The sequence below is a fragment of the Acyrthosiphon pisum genome, chromosome A1 (assembly GCF_005508785.2).
Source record: "Acyrthosiphon pisum isolate AL4f chromosome A1, pea_aphid_22Mar2018_4r6ur, whole genome shotgun sequence".
NCBI classification, from domain to species: domain Eukaryota; kingdom Metazoa; phylum Arthropoda; class Insecta; order Hemiptera; family Aphididae; genus Acyrthosiphon; species Acyrthosiphon pisum.
In genome coordinates, this window is record NC_042494.1 from 51786060 (window position 1) to 51793229 (window position 7170).

The following is a 7170-nucleotide window of genomic DNA, read 5'->3' on the forward strand; positions in this document are numbered from 1 at the left end:
GTCGTGTGTGTGTGTGTGTGTGTGTGTGTGTGTGGGTGTATGTGTGTACTTGTATAATAAATCGCCTGCACAATCGTGCTTATAAAAATGACATTCTGTCAAATCCGCCGCACGAAAATTGTATATAGGTACGTAGGTATACTATATATAATATGTGTTCATGCGTTATACGGTATACAATACGTATAATATCAACATAATATATATATATGTGTGATACATGCTGCTTAAATAAATAAAAATCAATTATAATAATTTATTCTGGTTGCTCAGGCACGTGAAAGTTAATTTATATTAAAGCAAATTTACAAACGAACCGAATGTAATATGACATGTAGATATACAATGATGTAAAAAATTATGCTGTTAACTTTTGAGTTGTTTTATAAAAAAAAAACAAATACATAAAAGAAAAAGCTATATATTTACCTATTTATAAACCGTATGAATACGTAGTGTATATTATATTATAATATTACATTTATTTAAAATATGATTCACAAAACCTACGACTGGTTATACGCCACAACACAATTTTATTTAGGAATAACATTAGGCCAGAGGTGACGAGGCGTCATTTGGGGGACACGAGTTTGGGTATTTGCATCACACGAATCTTCCTTATATTTTACCGATGTTTTTTTGAAAATAATATATTATATTATGAAGGTGCTTTTTTATGATAAAATTTATGATGTGTTTAAAATGTCTTGATTATTCATGCAGTTTCTCTACGTTAACCACAATTCACAAAATATATCATAATTAAATTAATTATTCTGTGTTTTAATATTAATGCTTTTTCTGGATGGTTGCATTTTTATAATCAGTTGGAACTTTAAATTGAAAAAAACATAAATAATATTTTTGTATTTAAGAGGACCCCACACGGGCATTTGTTGTCTCTACAAACGTATACTACATGGCAAATTGTACGTTCACAATAATACATTTTATTCTGTAATTTCTAAAATTAGAGTGAATTTACCTCTTATAAAATGTAAAGGTAAGATCATTATCTAGGCTACCTATATTCATTTTATTCCACGTTTATGAATAACTCGTATAATATATAGGAATTAGTTATAGCACGGAAACTGTAATTGAAAGCAACCTTATACATTTATCATAATATGTGTTTAATGTAACCTCTTAAAGCACTATTTTATATTTTTAATGGTAAAGGGTTTTCGCAAATTACCACGTTTAATATGTGGAAGCCATTACATATAGGCGGCCAGACCTCGGAGATTCGGAGACTATTAAAATAAATGCTCTTGACCGAAAACCAAGGGCAATTTTCAGAAATTGGCTGAAAGACGTCTGTCATTATAAACTACTTATTTCACATGAAAAAAATTAGATAGTCCGGGCTATTATTATGTGTTTATTATGTTTACCAAAACACGGATCATCATTAAAAGCAGCAACCCCATATAATAAGAGATTTATCTCATTCCCGTCCCCGAGTTCATATTTAATATTTCGATTTCCGGTTATCAGGGTAACACAGATATCCGTTGTGCAACAGATTGTAACATTTAATTATCTGCTGCAGCAGTTCCATATGGTAGCCATGGCTAAATCATTTTATACAGGTACCTACTCAGGGTATACAAGTAACGGTAGCTTACCTTTGAAGATTTAAAGTAAAAGTAAAATATTAACGGAACGAAATTTCCGGGTTGATCTGAACGCGGAAAAAAACGTGGCAATAGAGTTAAAATTATTCATCATTGTGATCGGAGGGATGAGAAACCACCTGTTTCCTTGCCGCTAATTTACCTAACTCTCAGACGTATATTTTTTATTATTATTTTTTTTTTTATCATACACCCAAGGAGGGTATAGAAATTTTGAATTGGCGGGTCCCAGGATATTATTATAATATTACGACACACAGAACCCGTTTTGCCTCTCAATTGTCATGTTTGCAGGCCATCCATCGTATAAACTATATAGTAAATATAATATGCAGTATGCACTGCAAGTTTCTTTCTTCTCGGGGGGTGTGGGAAAATTCTTTAGTCGTAAAAAAAGGGTTGATTGCGATGTAAGAAAGAACAGGTGGCAATCATTATCCAATGACTTACCTCGCTGCCGCAGCCGCCGCCGCCGGTCTTATAGTTTTTTCGTTTTGGCCTTGAACCCTTGTGCCCTCTTGGAACGAAATAGAGGGAGAAAATAAACCACTGATACCGCCCCCGACTCAGACGATAAATATTCATCGGCGGTGTATAACGTTATTACTGCCCACGTTGTACTTATATAGTATATGTTATGTAGGTATAGTGAAATATAGTCAATATACGAACAAGTGCAAATCAACGTTTTACAAACCTTAAGATAGGTAGACCAAACATTTTTCTTGTAAATATATTAATAAATAACTGCTGCGAGTTATAATATTATAACATATTATGTATGACTGAATATTTTTTATTTAAAATATTTAAAGGAATATTATAAACCGCATGTTTATATATAAGTATATAAGTATTATAATATAAGATACGACTTTATTATCAAAACACAAGAGAGTTTACCAATTGCGCTCTAAAAATTGTCGGGTAGACCAATAATTGCGCTCAAAACATTTTACATTACCTAAGGAAAAGTTATACGTTAGTTATACATTTTTTATGCAAGTATTAATATATAATATAATATAAATAAATAAACATTTTTTTCTTCACATTTAACAAGTTACTTTTTGATCGTCAATTATATAAAATGTATGATAATGATAACTTGTTTTCGTCTATCACTCAAATGCTTATTTCCGTGATCAAATGTCTGTAATAATAATAAAGTTTCATAAAATTCCTGATACCGTTATAAAATGTATTATAACCAGTAATCAATTTATCAATAAATACGTTTTTAATTTTCAATCATTTTAGTGTGTTTATGTTGATGGAATTAGATAAAAAAAACAATATTTCTAAATCTGAAGATAGCCGCCAGGCGGCAAATTTGAATACAAGCGCAATTGGTATATTGACCCTGAAATACAAATTTTGTTTTGGTGCAATTGGTCCATGCCCAGACACAAATACCGACCTTACTTATATCAATTATATTAATTGTACAAGCATTAGTCAGTTTTTGGTTTTTTTTTTAATTCCGTACCACGAATAAGCTTAAGCATACGATGTATGCATAATGTATAATGTATAATAATATATAAATTTTTTAGTTAATAAATATAATAATATTTATATGGAATTGATAATTTAAAAATACATTTTTGCTGTGAACACATTTTGAAGAGTTTTAATTCCGTACCACGAATAAGCTTAAGCATACGATGTATGCATAATGTATAATGTATAATAATATATAAATTTTTTAGTTAATAAATATAATAATATTTATATGGAATTCATAATTTAAAAATACATTTTTGCTGTGAACACATTTTGAAGAGTGCAGTGTAAACAGTGAACCAGTTTGTAGAACATAAGGTATAATAATATTGATACAGAAAACTAAAAAAATAACCCGCAAGTCGTAAGACCGTGCAAAATGGTGCATACAAATTATAAATCGATAAAAATATAATTGTTTTTAAATGTTTGGTTAAATCGTAATCCACACAGCATAAAAACATTTCCTAACTATGGTAAAAATGTTTTCAAAACAATAATATAGGTGTCAAAATATTTTAAAAAGTGTGTTTTATTAAACACATTTACAAAACATTTTAACCGCGTGTATTTGCAAAAAAATATTTTTACGGAAACTTTATAAAAATATTAGGTCAACATTTTATGCAATCATATAGTACAATATTTTATTATAATGAGAAGGAAATATTTATAAAATATTATAAGTCAAATATTCATTATTCAAGCACTTTAAAATATTCACAAAATATTATCAATTTCCAAATTCTGTGTGAGAATGACAGGTCGATGTTGATCAATTTACTCTTAAATAGTTACATCAATATTTTTAATAAATCCAATTCCAACACAATTGTAATATATATCTATATATTTTGCAAACATATACATTATTCAATATACATTCAACAATTGACATTAGAGCCGGATTTTTTTGTTTACAATTTTAACCAAAGTTTGTTGAAAACGTATAACCTCAAAAATGATTGTAAAAAAATTCCATGTTGCCATATGGCAACGCACGGCGTTAATAGGTTAAGAGGATGTCACACAACTTTTAAACGTACTAGCGCTAGCCGCTATAGGTTAGTTCAGGTTAGGTTAGGTTAGGTATCCTAGGTATGTACATAGCAAACTTTCATTCAATAGAGCATGCAATTTTGTTTTGTCAGTTTAAAATATTATAGTGAATTAACCTATCTTCTAACTTAAAAGGATAAGAACACTATCGGTGTATTGAACGGGTAGTTAATCAATTAAAAGTATGACTGTATGAGTAGGTATCTAAAGCTTAGACGAGAGTTAATAGGTATAATATACTAATATATTATATTACTGTTCAGGCCATTTTAGATTGAACTGCTTCAATTTTCTTCAACAGTATCTTGTTTAATGGGAAGGTGAATCTATTTGGTGCATTCGGAAGGTTAAAATTTGAAATTCCTAATAACTTTAAAAAGTGCCGGGAAAATCAACAACAATTTAGGAAAAAATTTTTTTATAAGCATTTCAAGTTAGAATTTTGACAAAATTTATCAAATTCAAAAATTATTTTGTAGTTAAAAATGTATATTTAAATGTATTATTAAAAAAGTGGGTGTCGCTCTGCCGTACAGTAGGTTACAAGTGGGTCACTGTAATGGATGGTGTTAAATTTTAATTCAATGATATACCTAATATATTATATAATCATTATATACGAAAACGATTCTGAGCGAATACAGTCTATGATAATATTATAATACTAAGCATATTTGATGATATTGTTTTGAATAAAGTAATTTATTTACCTATTTACGTGGAACCTGGTTTTACATTTTTAATCCTGAAGGATGTTTTTTGTGTCCAAAAGTACACACAGTATACATTCCTATGGACAATTAACAGATTACTAATGTGTCCACTAAAATAAATTGTATCTATAGTAACATTTAACTAATTACTTTAATTTATTAATGAACTTAATTTTTTTTTAGATGCTTTTGATCATTCTTCGCAAAAAAAATATACATTTTCTTAAGTAAAATATATTTATTACTAGTTACTACCTTTTATCATAAATATTTATTTGAAGGTGTGGTGGCGCTTTTAATTCCATATAGAACTAGTTATTTCTATCATGGGTATATCAATCCAACAGAGGAGTAAATGGAGAGGTCACTGAGTTAAAGGAAGCGAGTCTTTCTACTAATGAACCTTATTTTTAAGGGAGGAGGAGTGGACCCACAGTGGTTATTCACTAAAAATGGCCCGTTACTATTATAGTATCGTAGTAATTAATAATTATTGATAAATAACAATTTTCTGGATTGGTACTAGATGTGCTACTCCACTTCGCTCAAACACGTCATGTCTACATCACTACTTTAAATACTTAAATACTTGATATAAAAATGGTGTCTTATGATCACATAAAATTATGTAAAAAAAATATTTCCAAAAACGTCAATACTTAAAGAGTTAGTAAGTATTTATCGTTAAAAGTATCACCGGGCATAACAAGTAACGACATAATATATTATGTCATTCTGTTAATAATCAATTAAAAAAATATACTTAACACTGTCAGATCCAACTATTGGCATTATTGACCAACATTGTAAAATTATGTAATTAATTATTTGTTAAGTATATATCAGTTCGAATGAAAATCGTGGATCAACAACAATAGATACATAAATAATTATCCCGTATCCGAATGTTTAATGTGTTATAATATTATTAACTATTAAACATAAGTACATAACTAAATTATCCCAATTAATTTGTATTTTTATTATTAATAACCTCAAACATTTAAACATATAATATTAAAATAGAACTGAACGCCTTATCAATTGTTTTAATTTTAACATTTGAACCATTATATAAATTTAATTAAATCATTTATAATGATAAATATTAGTACTCCATATTTTTGTTGTTGAATTTTTGAGAAGCACAATTATATTTATTTTCAAAATCATTAAAAATTACCGAGAATTAAAATATATATATATACATTTTTAGCATTTTTCCTAGAACATAATATTGTTTTTTACATGAACAACAGATGTCTTATTATTATATATATTATATAACAGTAAAAAATATTTAAAATCTATCAATTGGTAGGTACTTGGAATATGTTAATATCAAACGAATGGGCCGTGGGTTTCAATTGTTTTAATAGCAAAATTATTATAAATAAATGAGCTACTAGGGGATGAAGAAAAAAATTTAAATTAAAACACCCTACAACAACGACGTATATATTTTTGGAAGTGAGTAGTGAGTACTCAGTACGTGAAATTTATCATTATATACTAATAAAAAGTGATATTGACTACTATGAATTTTCAGAAAAAATTAAACTTAAAATTCCAGTTGTCAATACCAGAAACATCCAAACTTTTGTCTCTCCCCTCCCGCACTTTTCTAAACACTACTATCTAGTCCGGAGTGCCGAATTCTAAATAATTGTAATTTATATAGAAGATTTGATAAGCTACTTAATAGGGCACAACACCCTAACATAATATTATGTTCTCGTATTACAAACGGATAACAAAGCAAATTGTGCGCTCAGCAGATCACGTTTAGCTCTGTTAGAGTGAATTTACATCTTATAAAATTTAGAAGTAAGAATATTGTCTAGTAAAGCTCATAAGGTTTTTTAGATTTTAATTTTAAAGCAAGTTATGATTATTTTAAAATGCACAAACAATTTACCATTTTAAAATACCTATAACTTGCTTTAAAATTAAGTATTAACATTAAAAAGGTGGGTAAGTGGATGTACTGCTGTACAGTAGGTTACAAGTGGGTCACTGTATAATGGATGGTATTAAATTTGAATTCAATGATATAATATCATTGTATAAGAAAAACGATTCTGAGCGGGGACGGTATGTCAGTCTAGGTATAAGACATAAAATTATATTATAGTCTATAGTATTTAAAAAAAATTGACCTATAATAGGTACCTATAATAAATTCCAAATTAATCATATCATAATATCTATTAGGTACTTATAACGCGTTATACATCAACAAAAAACCG